At 39.1% G+C, this 22,541-nt stretch overlaps 1 protein-coding gene across 4 annotated transcripts in view; it reads left to right on the top strand.

Annotated features, from left to right (window-relative positions):
- PRELID2 (PRELI domain containing 2) overlaps window positions 1-22,541 on the top strand; it is a 242,249-nt gene that overhangs the window by 135,055 nt on the left and 84,653 nt on the right. The window contains exons 7-8 of one of the 4 annotated variants that reach the window (XR_013166239.1): window positions 15,487-15,532; window positions 16,803-17,157. The exons of 2 other annotated variants lie outside the window; for them this stretch is intronic. The gene's annotated coding sequence lies outside the window, so the exon portion shown is untranslated. Of the gene's footprint in view, window positions 1-15,486; window positions 15,544-16,802; window positions 17,158-22,541 lie in introns of those variants that run through there. One more of the 4 variants, XM_077137309.1, reaches the window with a different exon arrangement.

Raw genomic sequence — 22,541 nt, 5'->3', positions numbered from 1 at the left:
TTTTGAAGAGACCCAAATGGGGTAATTGATTATTTAGCACAGTTAGGTAATATAGATGGTCTGTGGAAAATGATTGGATTGGCAGAGCTGATCTCATGCATTTGTCCATTTACTCATTCAATAACATGAGCTGAGCATTTCCTAATTGTTAATGATATATTAACAAATGCACTTCTGCTTATGGAGATTCTATAAGGAGGAGACAATATGAAAAGGTAACACATCAGTAAACAAAAGAGTTAAATTTTGTGGGCGATGCTGTGGAGGGATTGAGTTTACTCTTGAAGGCGTGGTTCATCGTGTACACTCTGCGTCAGAGCCGATAAAGAAAGCCCATCAGGAAAGCTGAGAAAAATGCTGTTAGAGAAGTTAGTGGCTTGGGACTTCACCAATTAAAAGTTCGGGCAGTGCTTTGGTTTGGTAATGTTGCCAGAAAGCAATGGACTGGCTTTCTTTTTGTGGGGGGGGGGGAGGTGCGCATGGTCTGGGAATTGAACCTGGGTGTCCTGCATTTAAGGCGAGCATTTGGACTGGCTTTTAACAATGGAGATTTATTAGCTTATAAATTTACAGTTCTAAGGTCGTGAAAATGTTTCCAATTAAGACATCAACAGAACAATATCTTCTGAAGACCAGTGGCCAGTGAACTCAGGCTTCTCTGTCACGTGGCCAGGTGCATGGTGATGTCTGCTGGTCCTTCTTTCCTGGGTTTCTTTGCTTTCAACTTCTGGCTTCAGTTGGTTCCTCTCTCAGTTCTTCTGGGGCTTTTTCTGTGAGCTTCTATTAATTTAATCTCTTGGCTTCTGTATGCGTTTTGTCCTCTTATCAAGGACTCAAGTAAAAGAATTGAGATCCACCTTGAATGAGGTGGATCACAGATCAACTGAAATAATCTAATCAAAAGGTTCCATCTACAATGGGTCTACACATGCAGGAATGGATTAAAAGAACATGACCTTTTCTGGGGTACGTATAAGCTCCAAACTACCACAAACAGTTTTCCAATTAGGGGCTGATCAGATTGGAAAAGAATATTATTTATTTCTCCATCTTGCCCTCCTTCTCTTCCACTGTTTAGGAGTACATTGCAGATTTCATGTCCTTTTACTCTTAAATACTAAGGCATTTATTTTCAGGAAAAAGGCATAGCCGTACAACATACAACAAATCCATACAACAATCATCAAATTCTGGGAGTTTAACATAGATACAATACCATCATCTAATGTACAGTTTATATTTGAATTTCAGGACTTAAAAATGTCCTTTATATCTTTTTTCCCCCTGATCCAAGATCCGATCTAGAATTACATGTTGCATTTACTTGTCATGTTTCTTTTGTTGTCCTCAATCTAGAATAGCAACTTAGCCTTCCTTTGACTTTTATGACATTGACATTTTGAAGAGTTCAGGCTGGTTGTTTCGTAGAATGTCCCTCAATTTGGACTTGTCTGATTGTTTTCTGACAATGTGTTTTTTAGGACCATGCTGTCAGCAAATGGCAGAGCTACGGCTGGGATACGGCTTTCCTGACCTCATGTCCTATTCCCTTTCCTCATTAAAGACTCTAGGTGATTTTGAGAACATAATACCCTGTAGCTCCACCCCTAGGAGAACAGACCCATTAATGCAGCCAAGTTGTTTAACAGCAGCATTGAAACGGTAACAGTCAGGGAAGACGCCTCCTCCTGGATAAACCTAGATATTTTCTTAGTTGTCATTTTAGCATCTCTAGGTCTGAATGACAATTTAAAAAAAAATCTGTAGTTTTATTATTTATTTGTCTTTAGCTTTCAAGGTGACAATTTGTCCTGCTTTAATAAACAGCTAGGAAAAACATTAGGAAAGTTAGCCCAAATGCGGGTAAAAATGTCATAAGACCATTTCAGTTCTATTATGATGGGTTTTTCAAAATAGGAGGACATGAACAAAATGTACTAAGATAAAAAAAAATGACACTTTTTTTTGGAAAATCATTTTTAAAAGCTGAACAATTGTTGCAGCTAATCTATAATTTAACCAAATGTTGGGTACTTTATTATATTGATATGCTGAGAGTTAGCCTGCTGAATTTTCTCTAAGAAATGGGGGAGACAAATGGGTAAGTAATTGGTGCTCTGAGCCTATATTCTGCTTCCCATTTCATGAATTGGACCTCTATTCATCTAAACATTAAAAAAAAAAAAGAAAAAAGAAAAAAACATTTCCAAATCCATGCCTAAAGGAACTGCCTTCTCACAATGTTCTCAGTTCTAGCTGAGCCTTTCTTCGTTTGCTGTTTCCAACATGGGATTAGCAGAATGTCCTGGGTGGCAGAGAAGACCCTTCCCACATTCAGCGGGACATGGTGGGGGTGGGGAGTGAGGGGGAATATTCATCCATTTCTAGTCTTATTGGTAGGAAGTGGTACAGATGGGTGTGTCATTTTATTTATATTATGAGCATGTATTCAAAATTATTTATTGAATACCTGTTATAAGACATAGATTGTGCTAGGTGGGTAGATTTAACCAATGAATAAGTCAGATATGGTCCTGACCCTCAGGGAATTTACTCTCTTGGGTATGTGGGTCAAAGGTGAGGCAGTGAAATAGCTAAGCACAGGGTCCTACAGGAAGACACATTATCGTCTTGGGTGGGAGGTGGAGTGGATGGATTTGAATGTGTAATTTGCTCTGTAACAGACACTCTTATCCCATGGTGTAGAGCACAAGCAAAAGAGAAGAAAGAGCCTGCCTTGTTTAAAAAGTTCTAGCTCCATACTTTCCATCTTCATCTACATGGAAAACAAATGACAAAGGAGTTGTCAAGGAAAGGTGGTATCGAGGATCAGGATGACTGCACAAGTCAAGCAGCTCTTTCAGATTCCTCTTCAGTAACTCTCAGAGGAGAGATGTTCCTTATGGAATTCTGAAACAGACGTGGTATGGGACAGGGCAATGACGAGCTTGAAGTTTTCTAATCCCTTCCTCTGTGTGGCCCAGTGGTGTTATGCTCTGCAGAACAGGATGGCTTTCCCTATCAGTCAGTGGCTTTTCACCCTCCCCTACTCATTGAGCCTCCTGCCTTTTCAGGAGGTGTTTACTTAATATTTATTACAGGTACGTGTCCTCTGGTCTCTCTCTCTCTTCTCCTGCCTCTCTCCCTCTCACTCTTCCCCCTCAGTCCCTCTCCATTTTGATTAATACATGCAGCTTTCCTCTCTGCACTTGTACACGGTATTTCACAGCACTCCTAGAAGAGATGTGGGATCATACTGAAGTGTTATAGTTGCCTTTGTGGGAGTGTTGAAGGTAGAAAGAAATGGTGGCATGGAAGCCTCCATGTGGTGAGGGCTGATCTCTAAACACTTATCTACCTCAAGGAAGGTGTCTGGAAGGAACTGATGTCCAAGCTGAGACTTGAATGTATTGGGCTAGACACTGTGCTTTAGGCAGGAGAAATAACATTTACACGAACATAGATACTAGGGAGCATGTGGTGTATTCACTCAGAGGAACAGAAAGTTCAGAATGGCTGGTGGGAGAATGAAAACAGGGAGAAGTGATGGAAGGGATTGTCAGGACCTAGAGGATGGGAAGCTTTGATAACTTTTTTTGAGCTTCAAACTTCATCTTGAGTACCACGGAATGCCATTGAAGCCATAAAAGCTGAGGTCAGATTTATATTTCAGAAAGAACACGCTGGCTAGGTGGGGCACAAGAATTAGAGGGGCAAACTGGAAACAGAAGATCAGTTGGGTAAGCTGGGACTGGGACAGTGGCAGCTAGAATGAGGAGAGGCAGAAGTATTTGAAGGTGGTTAATTGGATGTAGAGAGGGAGGAACAAAAGACAAATAGACCAACTTCCTTCATACCTGCCTTGTACCCTAATCTTGGTCTGTACTTAGGACTTTGAACCTTCCCTGCCTCCTCAGTTTTTCCCCAGTGCCATGATCCCTTACTCCATGGCAACTTTGCGCCCCAGTGGTACTAACAGCACCTGGGGCTTCAATCTGCACTCTAGTAGCTGACACTGGTTATTACCTGACCCCATAGTCCTTCCAGACCTGCTGGGTCCTGGGTTCACTCATAGGACAGCAGGTTGGTTAAGAACAGGGCCATTAAAATCTGATGGATCTGGGTTCAAGTCCCAGCTCTGTACTTACTCTTAATGGGACCTTGGGCAGGTCACTAAATATCTCTGAACCTCAGTTTCCTCATCAGTAAAATAGTAACAGAGTTATCTGGGCTATGAGGATTAAATGAAGGAATAAATGGGAAGCACTTAGCACAATGTCTGCACGTAGCAAGCACAAGAGAAAGACAGAACAAGAAGAAGACAGTGTAGGAGAAGTTAATAGGGTTTAGAAGGGATGCCCGTCCCCTCTCCAACCTACGGCCTGACAAAGTCAGAAGAACAGAGTGGTTATTCGGTAAAGAGGAAAAGAATCTCTTTTTAGCATTATGAACGGAGGTAAAATTGTGGTTGACCTGTCCAGCCTGGACTGGAACCAAAGGCAGCGACAGACCCATAGAAGGTCTCCTCCTCCCCAGCACTGTCTTAGCTCTTTCGGGGGTAGCTTCCCTCTCTCCACGTAAATGCTCTTCAGGGTTTTTTGTCTTCAAATCACAGCCTGCCTTAGCACTCCTTAATCCTCCTCCTGATGGGCTCTTCTTCCTCTCTCCTTGGAGGTTTGCTTGTGGAGGATCTGGGCATTTGCCCAATTCCAGGGATATGCAGGGTGTGGAAGTTAACATTTGCTGAAGACTGCTTTGCCTTGTGGAATCTCACTTCCAAAACACATCGGATCACTGTGCCTAAAATAATGAGAACAATCTGTTTGCATCGGTTTGGCTTTGCTGGTTAGGCCAGCATCTATTTGGACTGGCAGAGAAGTGCCAGTTCTGATGGGTCAGAGGCTAGGCCATGAGGGCTGTGACAGAGTTCGGACTATTGCTGATGATAACAGTATCTTTTATTGAGCTAGTCCTTACTAAGTTTTAGTGCTAACATGGATTATATTATTAAATCTTTAGTTATTGTTTAGGTTTTGTTTCTCCACGATCATTTCACATATGAGGGAACTGAGGCTTGGAGACAGAAATAACTTACCCAAGGTCAAATTCACAGGGCTCAAATCCAAATCTGTCTGACACCAGTGTCTGGGATCTTTTTAATTTTAATTAATAAATTAATAAGTGAATTAATTTTAGTGCCTAGGTTTTCAATCACTGCTATACTGCCTGGAAATACGGATCTTCTTTAACTGTTCATGCACCCACCACTCATTATTTATTATGTAAATAATACTTCCTGTTCTTCTCTGTGTCTCTCTGTTTCTTTTCTTCAGAGCGCTAGCTACCATCAACACTTCCAGATTTGATTCTGGGATCATTTTCAGTGCCTGTCCCCCACCCCATCCCCTCACACCCTGCCCCCCTCCACTAGAGCTGTGAGGTATATGATGCAGGTCTGTGCTTATAGTCATGGACAATGGGGCTGGTTTGGGGGTGAACAGTGTTGAACGCCTCTTGATTTCTCTGCCAGGTGAAAGTCAGCCACATGCTGAAATGATCAACCTCAGTGGGCATTGGTAAGTTAACAAGAGCCCCTGCTAAGCCCTTTCATTTATACCTTAATATTGTGCACATGTGCCCTCAGGCGTGGCTTGCCCTTCCCACCTGGCGACACCAGTGTTTGCATCCACCCTGTTCCTGTCACGAAGAGTCTGCCTGGCATGTGTCTTGGATTTGTCTCTCCTCTTTGTAATGTGCTTCAAGGCAGGAAAGTGCAGGTTAACTGATGCTCCCTTGGTGGTTTTTCTTTGTGTTTCCTAACTCTCTGTTCTGTTGACTCATCTGGGTGAAGTGGCAGCTGCTTATTTGGGATATAAAACAAGTGGAGCCACGTCTGTTATACCTGGTTGCAGCACCTCAATGAACAGGCTCCCAGCAGTCACTTTTTTAGGGGTCACACTGTGTTAATCATCTTCTTCAGCCAATGTAATGCTATGGTAATAGAGGCTACTATTTTCCTAATGATATTCCCTGCCAGAAGAGGAGACACTGTGTACATCCTCCCCAACCCAAACTGATAGAAAAATTCTATATACTTCCCAATGGCTGAATTTCATAAAGATAGATGATCTCTATTTAGCTTTTATTTTTAGGTTCCCTTCTCTCTCTCTCTCTCTCTTTTTTTTTTTTTTTAACATTTTAATGCTGTCAAAAGGATGAACAGTATTCTGCATTTTTATATTCTAACAACCACTCCTGCATAATTCTATTCAATTCTTTGTTGGTCTTTTTATTTTCAAGTTATGGATTTAAAAATAATCTAGAACTAATTTGTCTAATGAATATGCAATTATTGCAAGAGTCTTTTGAATTTTTGAAAACCTTCAGTCAGCATCTTTCGGAGACATGGTGATGAATGCAGCATCAGGCACTTGGAACCATTTCTAATCTGGCATAAGCAGGTATAATTTTTGCACATTTCAAAGCTGGGCATGATGTAGTTATTTACTGTGTACTTCTGGTTAGCTTAGTATGGTTGCTTTTCACTCAGCCTATCTCCCTCTCCAAGAGGAGTGGGTGCTGCTTCACTACTGGGGCACTTCTAGGGTTGAAATAGAAGTCAGGTCTGACAACTATGATAGAATGTGGAGGAGAGAAGGGGCTCAGTTTGGTTCTGTCACCACTCATGCCCACGGCTCACTAATACCAGCCTCCATTTGTAGGATGCTTATCTTATGCAATCCACTTTACAAATATCTTGATCTTCATGATAATCCAGAGAGCAGAGGAATATTATCACTATTTTCAAATAAGGAAAATGAGGCTTGGAGAGTTGGAGAAAATTTCCCAAGATCACACAGCTAGGAAGAGGCAGGGCCCATCTTCGTAAACACTTATCATTGAACATGATCTTTGTGTGAAGCACTACACTGTGCACTGTGCCAAGTCTAGAGATGAATTTGACTTGGATCCTACTTTCAGAGTGTTTATCTTCTGACAGGAGAGAGAAGACAAACTGCTATGATATGTAATCCAGAAAATTCAGGAAGGAGACAAGACAGAGGGTCATGTTATAGAAGTGGAAGCAAAGAAAGAGGAGAAAAGTTTTATCTTAGTAGAGATAAAACTTATCTTCAGAAGGGGACTGATTTCTAGTGCTTTTGCTCATAGCTCCTTGCTTCTTGCCTACTGTGCACATCCTGTTTTCAAAAGTGGACCCTGGATAGAATTTTTCAGTGATTGTTTTTGACTTGGGGAACTGGCTACCGCCTGTGTACATTTCTTCCAGTACCTGAGTGAAAAAACCAGCTGGGCTTTCTCTGAGGCTGAAGCAGGTAGAAGCATCCTAACCCCAACTGTGGAATTCAGTAGCCTCTTCTGTCAAATTGCTGTGTTCACGAGGCTGTGCAAAGCACGGTGCCTTCCCAGCGCTAGCCTGAAAACAGACTGCTGTAGCCCAAATGGCACAGGACCTGCTGCTGAGTGCCAGGACATGACATCTCATGAACCATTGCTTTCCTGTGAGATTGTTTTATATTTCAGCAAACAATAAAAGTGATTTCTCTCAGACCAGGTCTTTGTTATATATGTATATTTTTTTCCCTTCGGGCCCCACTTGCGTGTGGACACTCTGGGTTGTAAGTAGCAGAAGCACTCCAACCAGCATAAGCAAATAAAAGGGAACTTACTATGAGGATCTCAAAGAGGAGAACCCCAAACCAGAAAGATCCTCATGAACCAAGGTAGCTCCTCCCTTAGTACTTTTCTCTCTCTTGGATTACATAAAGTTGTGTTTCTGCCTATTTGTTCATTTTTCTCTTCCTGCCAACCAGTTGTCTCATCATCTAGTTCAGATAAGAATATGGCTCCATTGTGCCCAGTCTCCATCTTCTCAGTCCCACCTGCCCAAAGGAGCTAACTAGAATCTGGGACCCAATTCTGCTGCTGAGAAAGTCAAACCTGGCTGACTCAGTTGTGGAAGCATTGGGGTCATGTAGTACAGATATGCCATCAGGTTTCTCATTCGGTCCCCAGCCCCTTTGAGTGGGGTGCATTTTACAGAACAAGGAGATGTTGGGGGGCAGGTAGTTACATAGATAATTGCACATATATAGTGTATATATGCATATAATACATTACATATATAATAAACATATTACTGATACATATATATATGTAGCAGTATCTGTCATGATTTTATCTTTATTGGAAATCAGTGCAGTATGTTAACTATCCATAGGAGGAAAATGTCTGTGGCAGTTCATTATTTCTTTGTCTTGGAACAAGTGGGGGTTCAGTTGGGCTATGAAAAGAGGGGAATTGATGAAACTATTCCTGTAATTCAGACAGAAACCTTGCTGCTGAGGGAAAAGCAGATTGGGTTGTTTTGAACTCGTTAGCTGGGTCTATGATACTCAAATACACATGATAATTGCTTAAGCATTCTCACCAAAGTATGAGTAACATTTGGGTGATTCTCACTGGTATTGGGGACCTAAAAGGCCCTATCTAAACCAGGCCTCTTCTGCAGGGTCTTCTCTTTGGTATCCCCAGGCAAAAGTGATCTTTCCTTCCTCCAAATTTCTAGAGAAGTGCAACACTTCTTTTCTTGTCTATTTCACTTCCTTATACTTTTTTGCAAACTTTTATCTCCTAATAGACCGTTGTTTGCTGAGGACAGTATCTATCTTATTTTACTATCTCTGATTAAGGCTGATTTTAGTGCCTAATACATAGGAGATTCCTAAATCATTTATGCTAAATATTTGAGTTGCCTTAGTGATTCATAGAAACCAAGGCAACTGATTACTAGATCAGAACTCTGTGAGCCAGAGAGTCTTTAACAGGCCACTTAAACAAATGTACTGGCACCTAATATGATCTTGGTGCTATGTGGTGAGTGGCCTTTCAATTTTTTAGCTAAGATCTTAGAAAAGTTTAACTTCTTTGAGTCTTAGTGACCCCATCTGCAAACTGTGTGGGGAGAGGCAGGGCAGTGGGGGAGAGAATGAATAATAATACTCCCCTGCAGGATTATTGTAAGGGTTAGAGATTATACATAGAAAGCCCCAGGGACAAAGTAACTTCTTGTTTAATAGTAGATATTATATTTTGTGGCAGATAAGAATTTTCATGCATTACCCTCAGGTGCAAAAGGAAGTTACATTTCTTTATTTCTCCAATTTATATTGCCTTCTCTGATCCCTCCATCTCCATAGGAGAAAAATTCAATTTCAGTTATGCTCTAGAGGCCTCTAACCCTTCCCAAGGATGTGAAAAGTCTCCATGGGTCTTATGAATTACATAGAATTTGAGAAGGTTGTCTGGATTTTGTCTACACAACTCATCCCTGATGAACTTGCCCAAGCACTCCTTGGCCCCTGAGTGTTGGTGGCACCACAACTTCCAGCCTAAGCACGAACCTGAGTATCTCTAGCTGTGGTTCCCAGAACCACAACTTATGTTCTCTATTTCCCTTGGGCTGAGGAATCTTTCATCTTCCTTAGTTTGAACTCCACCTCTTCCCCACCCATCCCCATTTTAAAGGCTTGAGACAAGGAAGAAGGATTGTCTTCTAAGAATCTGGCAACTGCTGTTTTATGTTCTGCAATGCAAAGATTGTTAGCAATTCCTTACGGCAAAGAAATCTGAAAAGTTTCTTATTTTCTTGGTGTTGGGGTGGGAAAATGATATCCACTCTTTCCATTTTTCCGAAGCAATGGCAACCAAGTATAGTTAATTCCTTAAAAGATCAATGAGCACCATGATTGCCCATTCCAATCACCCTACAATCCTGCTGGTCCTCTTTCTGTTCTTGAATATAGAGCTTTGCATTTCCTTCTACTTGAAACATTTCCACCAGTTCATAATTTTGTTCCTTCTCTTTATTTAGTATTATACATGTTATATCTTCATAGAAATCTTTCTAGAATACTCTTTTACAAGTTGAGACTACCTCTAACCTTGGCCAATTATGTTTCCCTATTTTAATATCTTCATAGACTTTATCCCCACTGCAACTTATCTTTATTATTTACTGTCTCTGTGTGGGGATGTATTCTCCACAAGCACAGGTACCTTGCTGCCTTATCCACCATTGTACTTAGCTGAATGCCTGGTACATATCAGGGGTTCAGTAATAGATCTTGATTGAAAGAATTAAGTTTCCTGGCAAATTGTGATGCTAATCATGATGAAGTTGAAAGAAATATAAAACAATACTTGTTTTAAGGTTGCTTAAACTAGTTTGAATTAATAGTCAAGAAATAATTTGAGCACCAATCCAAGTCTCAGGTGGAGAATCTTGGAGAGTGAGTTGGCACTTATAGTTAGGAAAAAAAGCTCTTTAAGTTCTAATGCTTATAATAGATTTTTAGAGTCAGTGTTCAGTATCTATTGAAAAAATTAATAGTACTGAAGGTAGATATGAGATCTTTATGTTTATCAAAAGGACACATGGATTTGGAGAACTTGAGCACTATTGGTTTAAAATCTAGTGATGGGTTAAGTTCTAACCTGAGTCCATCAGGGAGCTTGATAAAAATAAAGGTTCAAGGACAGTGTCCGTAAAGATTTTGGCTTAGGAGACCTGGGGTGGGACTCAGAAACTTGTATTTTGTAAAAAGATTCTTTAGGTGATTCTGCTTTTTAGTCAAATTCAGGAGAAAGTGGTTTAAACTTAAACACTATGGAATTAAAACAGAATGGATTTAGAAAAGAACTTTCAATTTAAATTATGAAGTTTTTGCTATACATATGTTTTTCAAAAAATTTATGCCACATTTATCAAACTTTTCCCTTATTGCGTCTAGATTTTGAGTCATAGTTAGGAAAGCATTCTCTACTCCTATGTTTATAATGTTTAGAGGAATTCATCCATGTTTTCTTCTAGTACTTACATCGTATTATTTTCACGTTTAAATCTTTTATCCATTTGGAATTTATATTGGTGTTTGTAGTGAGGAATGGATCCAATTTTATCTTTTTTCCATATAATTTGCCAGTTATCCCAACCACTTATTAAAACATTCATCTTTTTCCAACTCATTTTAGATGCTGAATTTAAATTAGTGAATAATTTCAATTATATATATTTCAGTTATTAAATGCTTAATGTCCACATATGATTATGTGTATCTTTAGAGTTTCTATTTGTTTCATTTGTCTTTCTATTCATAGATGATACAGCATTTAATTTTTTTATAGTTTTGAAAAAATGTTTTAATATCTAATAGGGCTAGGCTCTCCTCTCCTATTTCTCATCTATTTCAGTGTTTTCCCAAATGAACTTTATAATCAACTTTATCTCTGGAAAAATAAAAACCTGATGGCATTTTAAATGCTGCTCATTAAATATAAAAATTAACATTGGTAGGATTGACAACTTTATGAAGCTGAGTTTTCCTAGCCAAGAACATGGAAAGTCTTTCCATTTGTTCAAGTCTATCTGTGTTAGTTCGATTCAGTTGTCAACTTGGCCAGGTGAGTATACCTAGTTCTGTTGCTGCGGACACAAGCCAATGGTACGTGAACCTCATCTGTTGCTAATTACATCTGCAGTCGTCTAAGAGGCGTGTCTGCTGCAATGAGTGACCTTTGACTTAATTGACTGGTGCTTAAATGAGAGAACGCAATGTAGCACAACCTAGCAGCTCGGCATTCCTCATCTCAGCACTAGCAGCTCAACCCAGGCCTTTGGAGATGCAGAAAGCAGTCACCCCAGGGAAAGTTGTTGGAACCCAGGGGCCTGGAGAGAAGACCAGCAGAGACCATCTTGTGCCTTCCACGTAAGAAAGAACCTCAGTGGAAAGTTAGCTGCCTTTCCTCTGAAGAACCAACAAAATAAATCCCTTTTATTAAAAGCCGATCCGTCTCTGGTGTGTTGCATCCCGGCAGCTAGCAAACTAGAACACTATCTTTGTGTCTTTCAGCAATATTTTACCATTCTTCCCATGTGGATTTTGCTTTTAAGTATTATTATTACTATGACAATAGTTATTATCATTGCACTTGGAAATGAACTTTTCCCTTCCATTATTACTTCTAATTGGATTTTACTTATATATATGACCATCTTTTTACTTTTAAACTTCCCTAATCTCTTTGTTTCAGGCATGACTCTTGGGTGTGGAATTTTGCTTTATTAACCAATCTGAGAAACTTTTAAATGTGCATGCATTAAGCCTATTTGTATTCCTGTATATTGATTGAGAGACTCAGCTGTATCACATTGTTTTATTTTATGTGATGCAATGTGGTGTGTATATATATAGTATTTTACTATGAGCTTACTTTTCTTACTTTTTACTTTGAATTTTTAATATCTTTTGATAGTTAGGAAGGTCTGAAATTTATTAACACCTTTATATAATATACTCAACTTTTTCTGTTTTAAATAGTGTCTAATGCTTCCCCACTATGAATGGAGCAATATTGAATTGGCTAGCCAATTTCTTCTTTCCATTTCTTTCCCTTTCTACAGTATCTAATGTAATGCTGCAGTAATGTAATTTTACTTCAGTTAATATTTTTGTGGCAATCGCCAAGCTTTCTCTTCTTTCAATACCCCCCTACCCCCACTCTGTTTCCATTTTTTTTTTTTTTTTTGGCTATTTATGAAAATACTGAAAAGGAAAATGGTATCTTTTCTCACGCCTCATCCTACCTCTTCCTCCCACAGAACCTGGAGAAATGCACAGGTTGCAGAATGAGACTAGATTTTAATGGGCGAAAGGGAACTATTTTAGTCATCTGTTTTTATTAACTTCTGTACCCTTTTAATTACAGAAGGCTATTCTGATGGTATTTTTTGACACATTCTTGAATACTTTATTGACGAAGATACAATTACTATGGGGAACAGTAGTCCACTTTCTTTCAACACCCTAGGAAGAAAAGAGAATCTGAGAAGGGAGGCAGCATTGTTAATTCATGAGGCTGGACATGAGAAGTCCTGGGTCCACCATTTAGCAAGCATCCTATGCTCAAGTTTCATGGGAAGCTGCAGGTCCATCTGCATTCAAACGACCCTGCAAGTGTGTCTAGTGAGAACTAATGTGGACTTGAAGACCAGAGAGCCTTTCTCCAAATTTCTAAATGGCTTGAGTCATCAAGCATACCACATGATTATAAAGAAGGGATGGGACTTTCTTAAATTTGTTGGAAATTGAATTACAGATACCTGTAAATATTATGAGATTTTTATAAGAATTGCCTCAAGTGATTGTAGGGAGCATAAATCCTAATTCCATAGGGCAGGCTATAAGCCAGGAACTCCGATGAAGGTCCTTGTGCTCGTTTGAAAATATTATATACCCCAGAAAAGCCATATTTTAATACTGACTCAGTCTTGTGGAGGCAGCCATTTCTTCTAATACTAATTCAATACTGTAAATTACAATCTTCTGATTTGATTATCTCCATGGAGATGTGACACACTTTTTGATTAGATGGAGATATAAGTCCACCCATTCCAGGTGGGTCTTGATTAGTTTACTGGAAACCTTTACAAGAGGAAACAGAAATGACAAAAATTACAGAAATGACAGAGCCATCAGAAACTTCACAGCAGAGCTAACACAGATGCTGACACTCGGAGAACAGAAACACAGATGTTTGGAGATGCTTGGAGCCCAGTAGATATTGCCATGAGATGTTAAGTAAGCTAGAACCTGGAGAGAGCCAAAGGGAGTCAAGAAATTAAAGCTAGCCTGGGAGTAGCAAAGTGAGGAACCCCCATAGGAACAGAGGCTGAAAGCAATGGAGCCCAGGATCAAGGGACCAGTGTGACTTGATAGAGATGATAGAGCTGTTCCAGATGTGTTGGCAGTCCTTGAATTAAGGTATATTTCCCTGGGTGCCTTAATTGGACGTTTTTTTTTAGGCTTAGAACTATAAACTTGTAATTTATTACATTTCCCTTTTTAAAACCCATTCCAGTTCTGGTATATCGCATACTGGCAGCTTGCAAACTAACACAGTGCTTGATGAATTCCCCAGTAGAACCTGGCTGAAGTAGAGATGGAAATTCTCTCTTCTGACTGCTGAAATCACATCTCCTTTTAAAGCCTTGAACTGATTGGATAAGACATCTCTCATTGTTGAAGGCAATCTCCTCAGTTAGTTGTATATGTAATCTGCCACACATTCAACCAATTTACTGATGATTTAAATCCATGAAATGTACTCAAAGTAACAATCAGGCCAATGCTTGTTTGGCCAAATAATGGGGCACTATAACCTGACCAAACTGACAAATGAACTTAACCATTATATTATCATGGTGATAAAAAGATATAACAAATTATCTGTTTTTTTTTAAAAATTCAGTGTTGTGGCATAAAATTCTTGCCTTATCCCATGAAGTGAACGTGTCACACATGTATGAGACAAAGGAAAGGAAACCGAAGAAACCAAAACAGCTGATTCAGGATGGAGGATAAGAGAAAGCCTCATGTTATCCCCTGAGGTGTTGGAGTTTAGCCATAGGAGCTTTTTGTTGGGGTCTTATAACCATGAGTGGTGACTTGGCTGATTTGAATATATGTCTCTTTCTGAGTAGGTCTAGTGGACTTCAAAATCCCTGTGCATTCTCTTCTTGACTCAAATGATTCCCTCTCCTAAAAGACTTGCTTCTAACCTTCTGTGAGATTTTCTGAGGTTCCATTTACCCTGGACTCGGTCTTGTTCATCCCTTATAGGACCACAATATGAATGCTTGAACTGGAGTGGGGGTTCTGGGGAAGGCCATGCTATCCTGGTTTCAATATGTACCTGTGTTGGGTACATATTCTGGAAAAGTTTTATAATTCAAATAAAATTGGATATCAGTATGAAAATTTATACAACCCAAAGTTAGAAGACAAATTCTGCGTATCAGTGCGAAGATCAAGATTTCTTTAACGTTATGAAAATGACGGTTGTGGAGTGCATTTTCTATTAGCCTCTTTTCTTGTTTTTATTGAATCTTTTATTGGTTAGGTCTTTAATTTTTGAGATGAGGTAAAAGTCAATGGGTTTTTTTTAAATGTGTTTCTAATTTTGGGTGTCTTTAATAAGTGAAATAAAGGCTGACTCCCTTAAGAAGTCTTTCTCCTTCTCTGCTTCTACCTTTTCTATTACATGAAGAAGAGATGAGAGAGAGAAGGTGGCCATGCAGGAGGAAATAAGCTCTTATCATTTGAAGTGGCTGCTTTTTTTCTCAGGCTCTATAGGGAAGTTTGAGCATTAGCTTCGAATAAGCTATCCTTATGCCAAAGCTTTCTTTTGATTTGGTTTGTCAGGACTCTTTTTGTGAATGCCAGACTGACAACAGGAAATGATGATTCCTAAAATGGAAGGAAAGTGAAGTCATGGCCTAGAATCATAGTTTAGATTTATCCCCAAAATTCTAAATCTTGAGACTTCCCAATTCTTCCTCTTCCCCTGCTGTTAAAGGTGATGCTAATTTTGCCCTTTTCAATACTTTCCCATTCTGTGTCATTCCAGGCTGCCTTTTTGCACTTTGGTAATGCAAAATTGGAAGACATGAACGGTAAGAAGGGCCTATTCTAGGGCTGAGTGACAAATATTTTTGAAGAGTTTTGACAAGTGAGCCATGGAAGAAGTCATTTGTGAAGAAAGTGGGGTGGGGTGGTGGGCAGAAAAGTGAAGATTTAAAATAAAGTATTCCTGAGCTCAATATATCCCACTCATGATATTTAGGAATGCAAATAATGAACTTGAGTTATTTTAAAATTATGTTTTGTTCTTGGATTGTAGTTCTTTGCAATAATATTCTAAGACTAGTCCTCATAGATAGTGCCATTAAAAGGTTTACGTTTGTGCTTTCTATGATTATAACCTGGTTTCTGGTCCCTTATAGAATATCTCCTTAGGTCCATGGTGGAGAATAGGTTACATCTCACAAGTCAACTCTGATTGAGTGATATAGCTTCTAGAATTCTGTGATGAGAAGGATTTAAATTACCTATTTGGATTTGGTGGCCAAGAATACCCTGATTGGTTAGTGATGTCTGCCACCGGTGTGAGAAGTTGGTGAATGGTTTATATGTTACAACTCTGTCTTAGACATTGGAAAACTTTTTTCTTGACTGTGATATACAGTTATTGCATGAGGGAGAAAACAAATATTTATACAAACCTGCAGAACTTTGCTGTTTACAACTGCTCTTTGTTGAAAATAAGTGACAGAATAATTTCAAGTTTTAATAGAGAAGAAGAGAGTGGGTTAATAAACACAACAAAGGTTTTAATGGAGAGAAACTACTAGGACTGGGCTCTGGGAAACTAAGGAATTGACCTGGATTTCACTATTCAGTTGGACCTAAAATTTCCGTGGGAGCTCTGAGCACAACATAGACTGAGTTCAAAAAGTCACACACTTTATCTTGTGAATTATTCATATTAACTACATCCATTGCCTGGAATCCCTATAACAATAATTCTTAACCCCTTTTACCTTAAGACATTCCATCCTTTTATTAAGAGTTTGGCTCCTTATAAGACAACTTTTCTGAGAAGAACATTTCTGTAGTTACAGGAATTTGGTTTGTTAATAATAGCAGCCGTTTCTGGGCCAAATGTTTTGCATAAATTAGTTTATTGAATACTCATGAAAAATGAGATCAATATCATTATCCCCATTTTTTGATAAAAGAACTGATGCTCAGAAACGTTAAGTAACCAAACAAGGCACATACTTAATATACGAAGAATTCACAATTATATATTGTAAGTTTGGGTTCTTGATCATTTATCTTACTTCTAGTGTATTTACTTGGTTATTTGTTTGTTATTTACAGTTCATTTTAAGGACTTGAGAAAATTGCAGTTTTTTTTAGACCCAGCCCAAGAAATCAGGTCACACTATGCATGGATTCCAAAGATCCTGGAGCTGAGTCCAACTCCATGGAGTATGCAGAACCAAAGGAGGCAGAAAGAGTGTTTGGGAGCCAGGAGGTCATGGTATGAATCTACTTAGAAGTGGAAATGAAAACAGATGAGAATCAGTAGTGAAGAGGTCAAGAGAATAGAGAATGGGACTTTTAGGTTCTCTAATTTGTTTCTTCATTCAACCAGAATTTCCTGAGCATCTGCCATGTGTGTCAGAGATGCTAGAAAACAGGCATGTGATTGATGGTAAGCAAAAACAGAATCAATCCCTTCCCTCACGAGCTTTCAGGCTTATGAGTGAGATGCTGTTAATCAAGTAATCTCTCAGATAACTGTAAAATAAAACTATGCTAAATGCTCTGAAGGTGAGGTACATGGTGCTATGAGATGGTCTAAGAGGGGGATGTAACTCCATTTAGAGTAAGAGAAAACTTCCCTGAGGAAGAAGCGGTTGAGCTGAGATCTGAAGGATGACTTAATTTGGTGAAGAGCAGAGGGAAAGAATTCCCAAGAGAGGGACCAGCACATTGAAATTATGGGAAGGAGGGTGTGAAAGAAAATAATATGGCTAGAGTAGGAGGGGAGGGAAACTAGCTAAGGAGGTGGACAGGGGACAAACTATGGACAGCCATTGATGGATTTTAATAGGAGAATGACATGACTGGGTTTAACTTTCAATAACATCACTCTGGTGTTGGTGAGAAATGGACTGGAGGTGGGCAAGAACAGAGGCAAGTAGCTCGGTTTGGATGCACAGGACCTATGTCCAAGAACACTGACTATCTCCAAAGATGACCAGTTATCATGGTCAGGTTCATGTGTCAACTTGGCCAGGTGGTGGTACCTGTTTGTCTGGTTGGGCAAGTGCTGGCCTATCTGTTGCTATGAGGACATTTCATAGAATTAAATCATGATCACGTCAGCTGCATCCACAGCTGATCCCATTTGTAATCAGCCAAGGGGAGTGTCTTCTGCAATGAGTGGTGCTTAATTTAATCACTGGAAGCCTTTTAAGGAGGATTCAGAAGAGACAGGCTCTTTTCTCTTCCTGCTTCGACCAGTGAGCCTCTCCTGTGGAGTTCATCCAGACCCTCCATCAGAGTCGTCAGCTTCACAGCCTGCCCTATGGATTTTTGGACTCTACATTCCCATGGTTATGTGAGACACTTTAATAAATTTTATATTTATGGATATTTCCTGTTGATTCTGTTTCTCTAAAGTACCCTAACTAAAACACCAATTAACAGTAATTTTGCAGTACTCTCTGGAATGGCAGCTTTGGAGTAAAGGCCTCTAGTTGATCTGAATAGTAGGATCTAAACTTACATATAGTACAGTGTACAAGTTAAGAGCACTAGCATTGGACACACATGTGATTGCCTTTGGACATTCCTTGGTTGCAATGCTAGTTGTTTTTTGTTTAGCTAACAGTCCCCCCTTTGTTTTCCTATCAGATAGCCAATATTTTCCCATGTCACCATGCTCTCATGTGGCCAGATTAGTTTAAAGGTAATCCTATTTCATTTCCTAAGTAATTTGTTCAGAAATATGTGGGTATGTGACACATTTCCAGTCAATGAGACATAAAGGGAAGGAGAGGAGCATGGAGATCTACCTTCTGAGGAAAGTTTCTGTCTCATAAGAAAGATCCACAGGACTGATTCTGCATAGCATTCCTGGAACTGCTGTAGCCATCTCATCATCAGCCTGTGGATAGGGAAGCAGAGAGATATGAAGGAGCTTTGTTTTATAACAACATCAGTAAGCTATCAGCCAACTAAACTTCCTGCTGTGTGAGAGATAAAGTCTTTAATTTGAACTTAGGTTTATTCTATTTGCAAATAAAAATATTGAAATCAATAAACCAACTGTGAAGATTGGGAAAGCTGATTAATGTCTTTGAGTCACTTTACTTATCTATAATGTGGATAATGGTAATACTTGCTGCCATGAACTATTATAAGGATTATATTACATAATGCACCTAATATGCTTAGTAAAATGCTTAGCAAATAGTTGCTCAATAATTTGTTCTTATAAAGATAAATAGTTCTTTCTTGTATTTGGATCATTGAGCATGGGCTTTGGGTATATATGAACCTACCTGTGTCTACAGGTCATATACTAGCCAACTGTTTGGAAACAAATAAGTGAGTGGCTATATTTTCTTTCTTTCTTTCTTTTTTTATACTCATATTATCTTGATTCCTGGGGTTTTGTAAATGTAGCCTAGACTGCAGATATTATCATTTTTTGGGGCCATCTCAATACAACCAATTAGATTGGTTGTGCAGATGATTCCATTTGCTCATCAGGTTGTCAGAAGACACCAGATAGATGATTACTGGAACCAGAATCTTTCCTTTGGACGCAACCTCCCTGTCTTTTGTTGAAGGATTTGACACCTATGATAACTTGATAAACACTATTTGGGGATCATTTTGGCAATAATTATTTACTTATTCTGTGCAGGGGAACACTGAATTAACTTTGATATTTCTTGTATGTGTAGATCAGTAGCATAGTTCTTCTCTTCTGAAATCTTAATAAGACTTTTGGTCCATTGTTAGCACTTCACAAACCAGGTTGACACTCCCCAAATGAATGATTCAAACCCCAAACTTGCTTTGGAAAATCAAGCCTGAAATATTTTCCTTTTTCTCTCTTTTTGTCTCTACCCAAGCTAAATGGGAACTTTCTTGAATTGTGTCTTACTTTGGGCATTCTCCTAATGGCCATATGTGTACAATGGCTGAGGTTAGACATTTACCCTGTCTGCAATCAGTGTACCTGTGTAAGCACACAGAAACCTAACATTTGAAAGCAAGGATGCTAGAGGATTGGTATGCTGATATTATCATCTTTTTGTAACAGGTGAAGAAGCCTAGGATCCAAGAGATGAAATAATTTGCTCAAGTCATTGGTTAAAAAGTTGTAAAGTTGGAGTTTGAAGCTAGACTTACTTCACTCCAAAGCCACTTTACTAGATAAGCAATATAACACAGTAAGCAGCAGGACACTACCAAGGTTAAAAGTGCAGACTACAGTACCTGATGTCTGGCGTGTCAGTGCTCTGCCACTTACTGACTGTGTGATACTAGGCCTTGTGCCTCAGTTTCCCAACCTATATAATGGGAACAATATCTGACCTTACATCAAAGTGTTGGTGTGAGGACTAAATGAGTAAATACATATGTACATATATATTCATATAAATTATATAGAGCAAAATATGTGTTTGCTGAATAAATATGATGTATATTGTGCTCCTCTGCCAGTAGATAACTATGTCTGCATTGCCATATATTCACTTTGGAATCAGTGTCATTGAGAGCATTTTGGAATGTAGGCACACATACTTTCGAGCACGTTGCTTATTCTTGACAGCAGAGCCAGAAAATGGCAGGCTGAAACTGGAATGCAGGTCTTTAAAACTGTAAAGCCAGTACTTTTCCTACTGTGTCAAGCACAGAGTAGGACCCTTCAGGGAGTTATGGAAGGAAAAAATACCACTAAAGGTATTAACTCTGAGTCTAACATTCATCCAAGCTTCTTGGACTTTTCAGGGATTACCCATGAATAATCATGGATTTTGCTTGCAGTTTGAGACTTAAAAATACAACATCATTTCAAATAAAAGTCCAAGTTCAATGCATATACAACTATATTCACTAGAGATTTCTGATTCTCTTTTTTGGTCTTTTGCCATTAAAAAAAGTTTCTGTTTTTAAAATTCATTTTAACTCCCTTATCTTTTGTTGCTACAATAGGTTTTTAAATATTTTAAATTGGTCACATAAAAGCCATTCTTTAATGACTGCATCAGTTCAGAATCAGTATTCTATAAATAAACACAAAAACTCGAATAAATTTCATTAGCAAGTAAACGTAATACATATCACAGAGCACTTCACATAAATTCCCTTCTGTGCTTGTCAAGCAAGGGCTCGAGAAATGCTTGTCTCTGCAAGCTGCACCAGGACTCATAAATTGCTTCACAGAATGAGGAAATATTCAGTAAACACAGACAATTAATAACCGTGTTCCCAAGAGACTGAAATGGATCTCCCATAAACTCCTACAGAGTTATGGAAAAGTGTTTGTCCTTATCTTGTCCTTGAAGGCTCTTCCACTGGGTACCATGACTGGATGAGATATACACAATTTGATGGGGAAAAGAGAAGTATAAAGTCAAATGAATTTTTTTGAGTGTGCATTTGTTATATTTTTCCTTTTTCTAGAAATAGCACCCCAGATCTTCCTTTCGCAAATCCAGTCTTCCTCACTGCCAGTCTATATGGTTTGGATTGAGTCAATTTACCTGTCTATCTTCAGGAGTAGAGTCTGACCCAGACCTGGCCAATCAACAAACTCCATTCCCTTAGTCATGGTGGCTGGTCCAGGGTGGACAGATGATTGGAGACAGGCTGATAAGCAGATTCTGAATCTTCTAATAGAACTATTAGAAAATAGAATTCCCTGTATATAGCCTTGGAGTTGAAGTGAGGACCATCACTTGAATTGACATTAATACAAAGAAGAATGTCTAGAAAGGAAGGGCTCAGTCCTGAAGACATCATTTGAGCATTTTGGTCCAATCATGCCCAAAGACACTATTTCTAATTTTTTCTTTAGTATGCAGCAGTAAACAGTACCTTCCTTTTTTTTTTTTAACTAGTTTGTATTTTTTGTCATTTTATATTGATTTCTATCACTTGCAATGAAAAGGATCCTCACTGATAAGACCATGACATAAAAAATACCACAATAGCCATATGAGCAAAAGGTCTTGGCAACATCCAGGATGGCATGACAAAGGAGTGACACTTGAAATGAGCTTTGAAGCGTGTGTGGAATTTTACAAGGGGAGTAAGGTAGGGGAAGCCATTTCAGAGAGGAAGAACAACATGGCAAAGAGGAAGGGCATTTCAGGGAATGTGGGAAGTGTGGTGTGATTGGGGCATTGTGTATGGTGGAGAGTGATGAGAGCAGGGGCTGGAGAGCCTGATTGTGTAAGGCATTGTGCACCATCCTAAGGACATCGGGCAATGCAAGCCATAGAGAGGAATGACACGGTTGGACTTGCATGTTAGGTTACTGATTTGGGTGGCAGAGTGGGGAATGGATTGAAGTGTGGAAAACCTGTAGGCAGGAAAGCTGATTTGGAGGCTATGGCAACAGTTCAGGAAAGAAAGAAAATATTCCATGACTGAAGTCTATAAAATATATGGCATATTTGCAGTCTCTTCCCAATCCTGCATCTAAGGAAGACATAGATCATTGATGCCCCCTCTTCCCAGGATAGCATTCTCAACAGTGTCCTAGACAGCCATACCAATTGGTTGTTGATCCTGCCACCCAAATTGAAAGCTACCCATCATTGAAGACCACACTGTAAATGATCAACATAGGTATTATAACAAGACTAGAACTCTTTGGAGTTGACTCTTGCATTAGGTTCTTTGGGTTGTATTATAGAGCTAAATCTCTTCTTGCTTGATTTGTAGCAGTAAATGAATGAGTGTTTGCTAAGCAGGAATAATAAATATTTTGAGTCAAATCTCAGCCTCTGAAAAAGACTGCAACTTTTCTTTTCCCAATGCAAACAATAGTTGTAGTCCAGCAACAAAAACAAAGTTGATGAATTC

Source organism: Tamandua tetradactyla, chromosome 20, assembly GCF_023851605.1.
Source record: "Tamandua tetradactyla isolate mTamTet1 chromosome 20, mTamTet1.pri, whole genome shotgun sequence".
Classification (NCBI taxonomy): Eukaryota; Metazoa; Chordata; class Mammalia; order Pilosa; family Myrmecophagidae; genus Tamandua; species Tamandua tetradactyla.
The sequence above is the reverse complement of the archived record's forward strand: the minus strand, read 5'-3'. Positions and strand labels throughout refer to the sequence as shown.